The following is a 12924-nucleotide window of genomic DNA, read 5'->3' as shown; positions in this document are numbered from 1 at the left end:
TTTTAAAAAGTAACATCATATTAGCATACAACTAAAGAAACCTTAGAGTGAAAAAGCATAATGCCAAGCATCAATTATCTTCCATTTAATCCTTCTCATTACCTAGTGCATTGGCTGCCACCACTCTTATTAGGACTGACATTGATGGAAATTTTCTCTTTTCTATTTCCTCTTTGACCTCAATGTCTTTTAAGATGCTCTCCCCCAACTTAAAGTTAAGTACATTTGCTACTTATCTTTAGAGCTTTCTCTTCAGCTCTATGATACCTAGGACTGGAGCTGATCTGAGCCAAAGCACGAGAGTAGGACCCTGATTTTAGCAAGGTACAGGATCCAGGACAGATAATAGACAGAAACCCTTGGATACTAGCAGGTCAGTTCAGATGCTTGAACAAGTACCAGTAAGAAGTTCTGACAATTTGGTGTTAGAGATCAAAATTTAAGTCAGGAAGAAGTAACAACAAACTTTAGGTAAATGAATTCATTTCTCTGATCATGATTTTCTTTAAAGGTAAAAATTATAATGATTGATGGAGAGATGGCTCATCACGTGACTTACAACTCCAGTTTCAGGGAAACTCTTTGACCTCAGAAGAACTTTAATACCTGGGCACACACACACACACACAAACACATGCATGTACACAAATAAAAATAAAATAAAAAATTTATAATGAGTAATAAACAGTATGTACCTCATAACTAAAAGGCAGGTGACAATAGCAACATTTATTCAGCAGCCCCATGTCCCGGTATGTGCTCCAAGGTTCACAGTGGATAGCTGAAGCTATGGGATGTATTAAGCCCTATGTATACCAAGTTTTTGTTCTTAAACTCATATATACAGATTTAATATCTTTCCCATTTTGAGTAAGCACTAGACATACAGTATTTTTTATCTTTTGCAGTTTGAGACATGAGAGCATAGTTACTGTGCATTTCCTTTTTGCACAAATATATAGATAGAAGAATCATTCTCTGGTTGTCACAGCAATGATAATAATGACAAAGTTGGTGGCAATCCTGACAAAAGTGATGAAAAGGGACAAAATCCCAATAAAGAAGACAAACTACTGGCTGTGGTTTGTTTGCTTATATTGATGATATCTTTCATTATTTCAACAATACTTTATTTGATATTAAAATTCTTTTCTTTGGTTATTCATTTCTCTGTGTGTCCTTGTTTCCTAAGGACAAATACTGTTTTACTTCTAGGTCCTTTCATTTCACCTGTTAATGCATTCAGTATGTCTTCCACAAATACCTACCATCTTCATATATTATGTTGAGTATTAGCACTGAATTGGGCATTACTACATGACAGTTTAAACTGTAAGAAATTCATCCTTACCATAGATGTTGGCAACTTCAGCAAAGTACATTCCTTGTTCCTCATTAAGAATGCTCAGCATTTTGCCTAAAGAAAACACTGCATAGTTTTCCCCTGATGCATTCGAACTGTCAGCAGCAGTGCAGTAAGGCCAATATTAAAGTAAGAATCAACATAATATAACCTTGCATCACAGTGGTGGGCATCCTGGACTTACAGCTCTACTCTCATCTGGGAAGCCTTGAAATGGTAGTTTCACTTTTCCAAGCTTCAATATTTTTTCTATAAAACTTAGATTATAATCACATCTTACAGATTGTGAGATGTTCACATGAAAGACCCAAGGGCAGAGTTTAGGAAACACTACCTCTAGCTGTCTTCTCTTTCTTTACCTGCTAATGCCAGGTGGTATTAGGCTTGCTGAGTTGCATTCTTCTGCCTATTTTTGAAAGGCTCATACCGAATTCATAGTGCTTATAGATTATGAGATCCAGAAAAAAAAACTGTCAGTATTTTATCATCCTGAACATCCAACCAGTCCTGCTGCCTATGCCATAGTTCCAATGTTTTAGATACTCCATCCATTCCACAGCTCTAATGTTCTAGCACATGTCAGACAAAATATACCTGTTAAGCAATAATTAGCTTATACTTATGCCTTGTATAAACCAAAGGCATTTGCAAAGAGACATTCTGACAAGCATGAATTATTCAGTTTTTCTACACTGAATGAATATAGTTTGAGTCATAAGATAAAATAAAAAGAAATAAAGAAAAAAGGGGCCAAGGAGATAGCTCTGTCAGTAAAGGACTTGTCATGCAAGCATGAGGACACAAGTTGGAACCCAAAATATACATAAAAAACTGGATACCATAGTAAACACCTGAAAATCCCAGTTTTGGACAGGAAGACACAAAAGAACGCTGCTGGTTTAGGGTAATGAGAGACCCCCCTATCTCCAAATGAGCAAAGTGGGTGGCACCTGAGATCTACACATGAAGCTGCCCTCTGGTCTCCACAGGTGTACAAACACATTTTCTTTTTTTTTTTTTTCAGTTTAATGTAATTTATTTTCTTTTTTTTAATTTTTAATATTTTTTATTACATATTTTCCTCAATTACATTTCCAATGCTATCCCAAAAGTCCCCCATAGCGCCCCCCCACTTCCCTACCCACCCATTCCCATTCTTTTGGCCCTGGCATTCCCCTATATTGGGGCATATAAAGTTTGTAAGTCCAATGGGCCTCTCTTTCCAGTGATGGCCGACTAGGCCATCTTTCGATACATATGCAGCTAGAGACAAGAGCTCCGGGGTACTGGTTAGTTCATAATGTTGTTCCAACTATAGGGTTGCAGATCCCTTTAGCTCCTTGGGTACTTTCTCTAGCTTCTCCATTGGGAGCCCTGTGATACATCCAATAGCTGACTGTGAGCATCCACTCCTGTGTTTGCTAGGCCCCGGCATTGTCTCACAAGAGACAGCAATATTTGGGTCCTTTCAGCAAAATCTTGCTAGTGTATGCAATGGTGTCAGCGTTTAGAAGCTGATTATGGGATGGATCCCTGGATACGGCAGTCTCTAGATGGTCCATCCTTTCATCACAGCTCCAAACTTTGTCTCTGTAACTCCTTCCATGGGTGCTTTACAAACACATTTTCAAATGAATATACCTGCACACACAAGAAACAGAAACTAAAAACTTGAGAGTTTATTTTGTTGTGTGAATCAACCTCACTTTGGGACACATGCATTTTCGATTAGTTTTTATAACAGACCTTCATACATACATTCTTCCAAACGGATGTTGATTGGGTTGGGGCTTGGTGACCAAGTGACAGATGGTTGCTCTGGCTCCTAAACAGAGGACTATGAGGCCAAAACTCAACAAAGGCTTACCCTTCTGGAACTTTCTAGACAATCTTTACAATAAACCTACATTATTGCAATTTTGCATAAGAGAAAACTGAAGCTTAGAGAGGTTAATTTTTTTATAATGAGCATTTTTATCCCTCAAAGAATTTCTCTGAGTACTTTATTTACCTTATTTCAATCCCCTTTCTGCTCCCTCCAGCTCCTCCCATGTCCCCATTCCCTCTCAAATTTGTGAATTCTGTTTATAATTATTATCATAGCGCTCTCTCTCTCTCTCTCTTTCTCTCTCTCTCTCTCTCTCTCTCTCTCTCTCTCTCTCTCTCCCTTTATCTCCAACCTTATTAAGAGCAAGTCCCTAGAATTTACACTGCTTCACTACAGAAGCACAACCAATATAGATTGGATCCTTGGATTTCACCATAACTATTAGCCTGACAGCTTCCCACTGTAGGATGAATAATAATTATTGCCAGTAGTCAGAACTAAATTACTTTTGTCAAAGCACATAAAATCAAAAGTTATCACTGAGGCATCTTAAATTCCTTTCCCCACAGTCTCTGCACCCCTCCCCAATGTGGCCCTAAGAAATTTCTTCTTAATTCTGTCTCTACATGACGGTCCCAGTCACTAGTTACAGCCCAGATTCTCAGGCACAACATAAGGTTGGATTTCTCTTTTTCTGGATAGAGCTGGTGGTGATAATAGTGGTCACTTGTTGAGCCCACCTCGGCCGGCAAGGAAAACGCAACACTGTCGAATTCTTCTCAACAGCCTTTATTTCAGGAATGCCTCAATGCTGCTACAGGAACCCTGGGAACCAGGGAGGATTCCTTATATACACCCAAGCACAGGGAAAAGCTTTGTGTCCTCCTGGGATTGGTCAGTCTGGTGTTGTTTATGGCCACGGTGTACCGGAAACCGGCGCCATCTTTTAGGCATTGGCTGCCTAAAGTCACTCATGGTCATTGGACAGAAGGGCACAAAGGCAGTTGGATGTGCAGAGTGACTCTAGGAGGCAGACTTGTGTGAAGACTCAAAAGGGAGTGCTGTGATTTTCTTTCTGCTTATGATAGTGATGTAAGGCAGTTTTTAGAAAATTGAAACACATAGGACAGCATATGAATATAAAATGTCACTGCCCCAAAGTGCACCAGTGATTTTTGTTCATATTTGGAGTTCTTGGACATCACTGTTGTTTTTTGTTTTGTCTATTTTTTGCTCTCTTTCAAACATGCATGAATGTGCATACATGCTCACACCCCTCATATGTATGTGCACATATGCACACATACACATGCACACACAGAATCATACATTCACACAGGAAAAAAAAACATTATTTGAATCTGCTTTTAATGCACCATGAAAAATTAAAATGTATTCTAATTTTTAATTAAATTTATGATGTACATGCATTTGAACATATTTATGAGTTACAGCATGATATTTTTACTCATGTGTACATCAAGTAATAATTAAATCAAATAATTACTTGATGAGTAATTAGTTTACACATCACCTAAAATTTCTACCATTATTTTATTTTATTTTTAATTTATATTTTACAATCTGTATTCCATTTCCTGCCACCCCATCCACCCTCCAACTGCTCTACATCCCACCCCACCTCCCCACCCCACCCAGTCTCCATGTGGATGTTCCCACACCACACTCCACCTGACCTCTAAATTCCCTGGGGCCTTCAGTCTCTTGAGGATTAGGTGCACAATCTCTGAATGAACACAGACCTGAAAGTCCTCTACTGTATGTGTGTTGGGGGCCTCATATCAGCTGGTGTATGCTGTCTGGTGGTCCAGTGATTGAGAGATCTCAGGTGTCCAGATTAATTAAGACTGCTGGTCCTCCTACAGAATCACCCTTCTCCTCAACTTCTTTCAGCCTTCCCTAATTCAACAACAGGGGGTCAGCTGCTTCTGTCCATCGGTTGGGTGCAAATATCTACATTTGAATCTTTCAGCTGCTTGTTGGGTCTTTTGGATAGCAGTCACAATAGATCCCTTTTTATGAGCACTCTATAGTCTCAGTAATAGTGTCAGGCCTTGGAACCTCCCCTTGATCTGGGTCCCACTTTGGGCCTGTCATTGGACCTTCTTTTCCTCAGGCTCCTCTCCATTTCCATCCCTGTAATTCTTTCAAACAGAAACAAATATGGGTCAGAGTTGTGACTGTTGGATGGCAACCCCATCCCTCACTTGATGTCCTGTCTTTCTGTTGGAGGTGGGCTCTATAAGTTCCTTCTCCCTACTGTTGGATAATTCATCTAATGTCCCTCCTTTTAAATCCTAGGAGTCTCTCACCTCCTAAGTCTCTGGTACATTCTGGAGGGTCCCTCCAACCTCCTATTTCCTGAAGTTGACTGTTTTCATTCTTTCTACTGGCCTTCAGGACTTCAGTTCTTTTCCCTCACCCAATACCAGATCAGGTCCCCCTCTCCCTCCCCTTCCTCCCCAACACTGTCCACTTTCTCTCCTAGGTCCCTCCCTCCCTATTAGTGATTGCTTTCTTCTCTCTCCCAACTGGGACTGAGGCATCCTTACTTGGGCACTTGAGTTTGTTGAACTTTTTGAGTTCTATGGACTGTATCTTGGGTATTCTGTACTTAATTTTTTTTTTTTTGCTAATATCTACTTATTAGTAAGTGCATAACATGCATGTCCTTTTTGGTCTGAGTTACCTCACTCAGGATGATATTTTCAAATTCCATCCATTTGTCTGCAAATTCAGGATGTCCTCATTCTTAACAGTTAAGTAGTATTCCATTGTATAAATGAACCACATTTTCTGTATCCATTCTTCTGTTGTGGGACATCTAGGTTGTTTCCAGTTTCTGGCTATCACAAATAAGACTGCTATGAACATAGTGAAACAGGTGCCCCTGTGACATGGTGGGGCATCTGTTGGGTATATTCCCAAGAATGATATAGCTGTGTCTTCATGTAGATCAATTTACAATTTTCTGAGGAACCTCCAGATTAATTTCCAGAGTATCTGTACCAGTTTGCAATCCCACCACCAATGGAGGAGTGTTTCTCTTTCTCCACATCTTCTCCAACATGTGTTGTCACCTGAGGTTTTGATCTTAGCCATTCTGATTGGTGTAAGGTGAAATTTCAGGATCGTTTTGATTTGCATTTCTTTGATCACTAAGGACTTTGAACATTTCTTTAGTTGCTTCTCAGCCATTCATGATTCCTCAGTTGTGAATACCTAGTTTAGTTCTATACCCCATTTTTTTATTGTGTTGTTTGGTTTTTTGTTTTTGTTTTTGTTTTTTCTTTTTCTTCTTCTTTTTTTTTTTTTTGTGATTAACCACACACTTACCATCACTTGATCTTTGACAAAGACACCAAAAATATACAAGGAAAAAAAGAAGGCATCTTCAATAAATGATGCTGGTCTAACTGACTGTCAGCATGTAGAAGAATGAAAATTGACCCATATTTGTCACCTTGTACAAAGCTCAAGTCCAAGTGGATCTAGTACCTCAACATAAAACAAGATACACTGAATCTAATAGAAGAGAAAGTGGGAAAGAGCCTTGAACTCATTGGCACAGGGGAAATTTTCATAAATAGAACTCCAACGGCTCATGCTCTAAGATCAAGAATTGATAAATGTGACCTCATGAAACTGGAAAGCTTCTGTAAGGCAAAGGGCATATTCAATAAGACAAATTGGTAACCTACTGATTTGGAAAAAATCTTCACTAACCCCACATCCGATATTGGGCTAATATCCAAAATATATAAAGAACTCAAGAAGTTAATCACCAAAAAACCAAACAACCCAATCTACCATCTCTTTATGGTTAATGAATGCAGCATTCTCTCTTCCATTGTTTTAAAGTTCACTTACCTTTATTTCATGTTGAGAATGTTTTGCCTGAATGTGCATATGTGCATCATGTGGCTGGTGTTGATGGAGGCCAGAGAGGTTGTCAGGTCCTCTGTACCTGGAGTTACAGTTCATTATCAACTACCATGTGGGTGCTAGGAACTGAACTTATATCCTCTGCAAGAGCAGCCAAAGCTTCGCATTGCTGAGCCATCTCTCCAGCCTCTAATACTTTTAAATAAAAATTTGTATTTGCTTAGAGGCAGTCAGAATATCACCAAGACAACTACAAATTCTTTTACAATTAAACAGTGGTATTCTATTGACAGAACATTATATAAACTACATCGGTCAACTGAGGATGAAAAGACTGTGGTCTCCCTGCATAACTAATTTGTGCTGTGCACTGACAAGCATCTGCTTCTAATGTCCATAGCAAATTATAGGCCCCCATACTGTACAAGGCTAGTGGCTGTTCAAAACCCCACCAGGACAGGGCTTCCCAAAAGACACATTTTCTAGTGTGTTAACTATACAAAACGAGAGACTGTACAGTTGTAAAAGACAAATCTTACACAGCCTTACAATTTCAGTTGTTTTCTTTGAAAGAATGATTTGTGTGCGGGGAGTTACATGCTTTATCAACAAGAAAGGGAATCACACTGTCATCTCATTGTCTCAATCTAATCTTGCTTTCCTTGCCCATTTCCTACATTTTTTGCTGTGTCAGGCCTGCCTTCTGCTCTAAAGGCAGCAAAGCAAGATCCTGTCTGTCTTCTTCCACCAGCTTTTCTTCCCCCATCTGCTTCCTTTCCCAAGGCCTTGCACAGTCTTTGTTGCTCCATTTCTGTCCCAAAATTTCTGTATTGTTAATATTGAACCAGCTAGGATGTTAGTCTTGATTTTAAGGCAATGCTCAGAACAGAACAACAAACTGGAAGGCAACATCTTTGTTGTGTTTGGAACATTCAACTTCTTTTCTGCTTCCCCTTTGGGAAGGATAGAAGTTTTCATCACTAGCCTTCTTCATCCTTTCATTTTTCTTCTTCAGACCTGGTATTCTACCTCTCTGACCACATCTTAGAAAACTCTGTGAAGCTGACTGATACATGTGAGTGCTCCTTACACACTCTTCCTGTTGATACTTTCACAAAGAATCCTATGATATTTCTCCTCTAAGCTTCTTAGACACTCTTTCCCTATGCTTAATTGTTTTCTCAGGAGGAACAGAGTTACATAGTATCCATGTGACCCTTATATGCCCTGGCAATGCTTCTATTTTCTCCATTTTGAAATTTGTCCAAATGTGACAAAGAATATCAGGACTTGTCCCTTTTTGCTAACTGAAACTTTGAACCTATTCACTAGGAATATGATGTTTTAAGTTTTGGTCTTCCAGAAAGTGAAAGACTAATTTCTGATTGTCCCAGACAAGAATAAGTGAATCTTTGTTTCTCTCCAGAGTGGGCTAGAGGGAGAGTGATAGAATGAGACCACCAGAGCTGCACTGAGGCCAAAAGGCAAAGAGCTTCATTTGAGGCAGGAACTGTCAGGTTGTTTACTGGGGTTTTATGGGGTGGTTTCAGTTGGGTGAGAGGGTGGTGCTAAGAGAAATGGAAATGCTGTAAGCAAAAATTATTTACGGCAGAACTTTTGGATGAACACCAGGATGCTGTGGGCAGGCTGCTTTGTGGAAATAGGGATCAGATGACTTCTGAGAAGTACAGAACATTCTATTTCCATTTTCCCAAATGGTCTGGTTTCCACAAGCATTATCCTTTTTGGTGTCTTAGGTGACTCCATCTCGAGGCAGGACACTTCAAATCACTTAACCTGACCTCCAATCATCACTTCCTTGCTCTCAATTCCTCTCCCAAATCTCCCACCCAATGGCAGTAATATCCCTATATAATGTTTCCTATCTTCTCTCTCTCTCTCTCTCTCTCTCTCTCTCTCTCTCTCTCTCTCTCTCTCTCTCTCTCTCTCTCTCTGTCTCTCTCTCTCTCTAGCAGTGCAAATGAATTATTTACACCACAACATTAGTTAATGTTGGCCCCATTTCTATAAAAACTATACTTTATATAATAATCATTCCCTCCCAGAAGGTATCTTCTCATGTGGATCCAGCCTATTCTCCTGTATGAGACCCAAGCAGCAAGTTTTGTGCATGCTAGTGACCTTCATCCCCAGTCTAACTTATTATATGGAGGGAAAATTCTCGCACTCTAACATGCTCAAAGAGTGCTTTTTACCTCCTCATGATAATCAGGGCCAACCTGGCTTCTGCTGTGGAAGCTCCAGGGATGGCAGTAGGGACAGGGGTGGGGAAATACCCTATTTCCAATTCACAGCTTTCAGCAGAACTACTAACAACAATCAAGAACTTAGCTAGTGGTCTCAAAATGTGACAAGAATGGCTATCTTCTCTGGCCTCTGTTATCCTTCAAAATAGACAAGTCCTAGACCTCCTGATGTGGAAAAAGGAGGAAGCTGCCTCTTCCTCAGTGAAGAATGTTGGTATTAGAACAACTACTCAGTTCAAGTAGAGGTAGAAACAAACAAACATACAAACAAGAGCAAAAACAAAAACAAAACAAAGACCCATCTACACAGCCAGCTGTGTATAGTTCAGAGGAGGCTCGTGGCCTTCAGTAGCATCTTGACATGATGTCTGCTTCTTCTGGGATAACTAATTGGGATAATCCTCCTCTTCCTAGCCTCCTGTCTCCTCTAAGGCATTCAAATTCACCCATCATACTTTTGTTTTTTTAACTTATTCACTTTACATTCAACCCACTGCCCCTTCGTGGCCACCCCTCCCATAATCCTTCTCACCATCCCCCCTCCCATTCTCCTCAAAGCATGTGGAGACCCCTTGGTTATCTTCCCACTCTGACACATCAAATCTCTGTGGGGCTAGGTGCATCCTCTTCCAGTGATGCCAGATAAGGCAGCCCAGCTAGAAGAACATATCTCACTCACAGGAAACATCTTTTGGGATAACCCCTGCTCCAGTTGTTCAGAGCTCACATAAAGACCAAGCTGCACATCTGCTACAGGTGTATCAGGAGGTCTAGATCTAGCCTGTGTATGCTCTTTTGTTAGTTGTTCAATCTCTGTGAGCCCCAAAGTTCCATGTTAGTTGACTCTGTTGGTCTTGCTGCACAATTCCTATCCTCTTTGGGGCCCATAATCCTTCCTCAGCAGCTATACCACTCCTTAGCATATACCTAAATAATGCTGCACCATTTCACAAAGACATTTACTCAACTCTGTTTATAGCAGAAACTGGATACAGCCTAGATGTCCCTCAATTGAAGAATAAAGAAAATGTGGTACATCTATACAATGGAATATTATTCAGCCATTCAAAACAAAGACATCATGAATTTTGCAGGCAAATGGAAGGAACTTGAGAATATCTTCCTGAGTGAGTTAATCCAGTCTCAAAAGGACATGTACTCACTTATAAGTGGATATTAGTCATAAAACACAGGATACCCAAAATATACCCATCACACTTAAACTGACTACTCCTGACTTGTCTTTCTCCCCATATCAACCCATATGCTCTCCTGAAGCAGAGAGCACTTTGTAACTTAGCCTTAGATTTTTTGCCCCCTACTCTGCATCTTTATTCAGCAGGATAAAAGCTAGAGAAGATCATTGATGTCCCCTACAGTCAATAAAAGTCTGGAATGTTAGACTGGGTCTTCTCCACTTTCCCACCTAAATAAATCCACCATATAAATTGGGGCTGGAGAGATGGCTCAGAGGTTAAGAGCACTGACTGCTCTTCCTAAGGTCCTGAGTTCAAATCCCTGCAACCACATGGTGGCTCACAACCACCTGTAATGAGATCTGATGCCCTCTTCTGGTGCATCTGAAGACAGCTACAGTGTACTTACATATAAATAAATAAATCTTAAAAAAAAAAATCTCAAACTCCCTATTTGGTGGGACTGTTCTCCCTCCTTTTAGAGTCAGCCTAGCAGGAAGTTCCTGCCTATTGAAGCTTAGCCTTTTATCCTCAGCATGGCTCTGGTAGGCTCATTATTTCATTAAGTCTCATCCCCTTTATTTCACTTTCTCCCCTTCCGATTCCATCTAAACATGAATGTGGGGCTGAGGGGTGTGGGGGAAAAGGTGGGAGGGAGAGAGCCCACGCCCGTCCAGAGTTCCTGTGCTCTGGGCAGGCAGATGTGGGAGGACTGCCGGACACACTTTCCACTCAGCCCCACATAGGCATCTGGCTGTGTCAAGCCACTGACCCCACACGGCTGGGAGTGGACAAGGGGCAGCCCCTGATACCAGGGGCCCTGGGGCAACATCCTTGGCCCCAGAGATACAGGAGATAGGGCATGGGGAGAGAGGTTCTCATGCATCTGGGAGTCCTTAGTCCGATCTGTGGAGCACAGGAAGACCTTCTGACGGAAGATTAGGCACGGTTCATTAGGCGAAAACCTATCCCATTGTCCAAGCACAGTGGGCCTTGATGAACAGAGACAGTCTATGGTTTTAGAGCTTTATTGTAGAAAGGCAGGGGGGGGAGAGAAAAGGTAGGAAGAGAGAGACTGACTATGGCCAAAAGGAGAGAAGGGGGAAAGGAGAGAGAAGGAAGGCTAGAGTAAGAGGGAGAGTAAGGAAAGCAAAAGCTTAAGAGAGCGAGGAGGGGCCAAGCAGTCCCTCATATAGTGGGCTTTATTATCTTTCTGTTGCTGGGTAACTGGGAGGAGTCTAGCCTGAAGGTCAGAAACTTGGGACATCTACTTGACTGCTAGCCACACACTTCTCCTGTGGGGACTGTGGGGGTGTTAACTTTGACAGGAGCCAGGGGTCCAGGAGAGAAGTCAGCCTTCCATCCCATGTAGGTGAATTTTCACCACCAGGTTCTACCGGGGTTCACAACCTCAGCTTGACTTGAGACTAGGCCATCTGTACATAGCCCATTGCCCCATACATGAAGAAGACAGGTGCTTAGCAAGTAACTTAGGGATAAGTTGATTAATATTTTACTAGATGTAACTTGACTACTACAAGGGCCACTTCTGTGTTTACACCATCTGAATCCCCATTGCCTGGCCCATGATGAAATCTGAGAGAAAGTTCAATTCTGGAATAATTAATTCCAAATGAGAGTGATGCTATTATAAGGGAAGACGTGAGTCTCCTCCTACTAGGAAGAGAGATTATCTGGATGCAAATATTTGTTTTCCTTCATTTACTGGGAACCAACTAATTTGTCAACATACTTCAGCATTCCTGTATTTAAGAATCTATAGTCCATGCTGTATTTATTGGATAGAGACCTAGCTATGTTCCAGAACAGAAATTGAATGGTTTCTCATGAGCAGAGAGACATGAACAGGAGTGAGGAACTATATTCCCTCTTTCTGCTTTGAGACTCTAAGACCAGCATAGCCATCTACTGAGCGTAGAACCAGGTTTCCTGCATTATGCTTCATGCCCAAATAATCCTGGCAAAGACTTAATCATTACTTTTGTTACAGATGTTCTTGCCCTCTGTTACCTGGAAGCTGAAAGTAATTATGGGCAGAAATGAAGTTCCATGAGGCATATCAGACTGATAAAAATTTCACTTGGGTCACTAATTGAACTTCCAATTAAGTAGTTGCTGATTTTAAAAGTTCATCATTCAATTGACAGGCAGATGGCTCAGTCCAAAAATTTCTTCCAGCTATATAAGTTTTGTAGCAGTGTGAGGACAGAATGAGATGGAGAAAGAAAAAAGCACTATGGAGATTAAGAGACTCAAAGACAAGTGATAAGAGTGGGGAAAGTCTGGGAGGGAGGAAAGAAGAATTCTATCTCACTTTCTGTGTGTAGAAGAGCACCAGCTCTA

The sequence above is a fragment of the Mus caroli genome, unplaced genomic scaffold, assembly GCF_978045245.1.
Source record: "Mus caroli unplaced genomic scaffold, Mus_caroli_1 scaffold_10, whole genome shotgun sequence".
Lineage (NCBI taxonomy): Eukaryota > Metazoa > Chordata > Mammalia > Rodentia > Muridae > Mus > Mus caroli.
Note: the sequence above shows the minus strand (reverse complement) of the source record.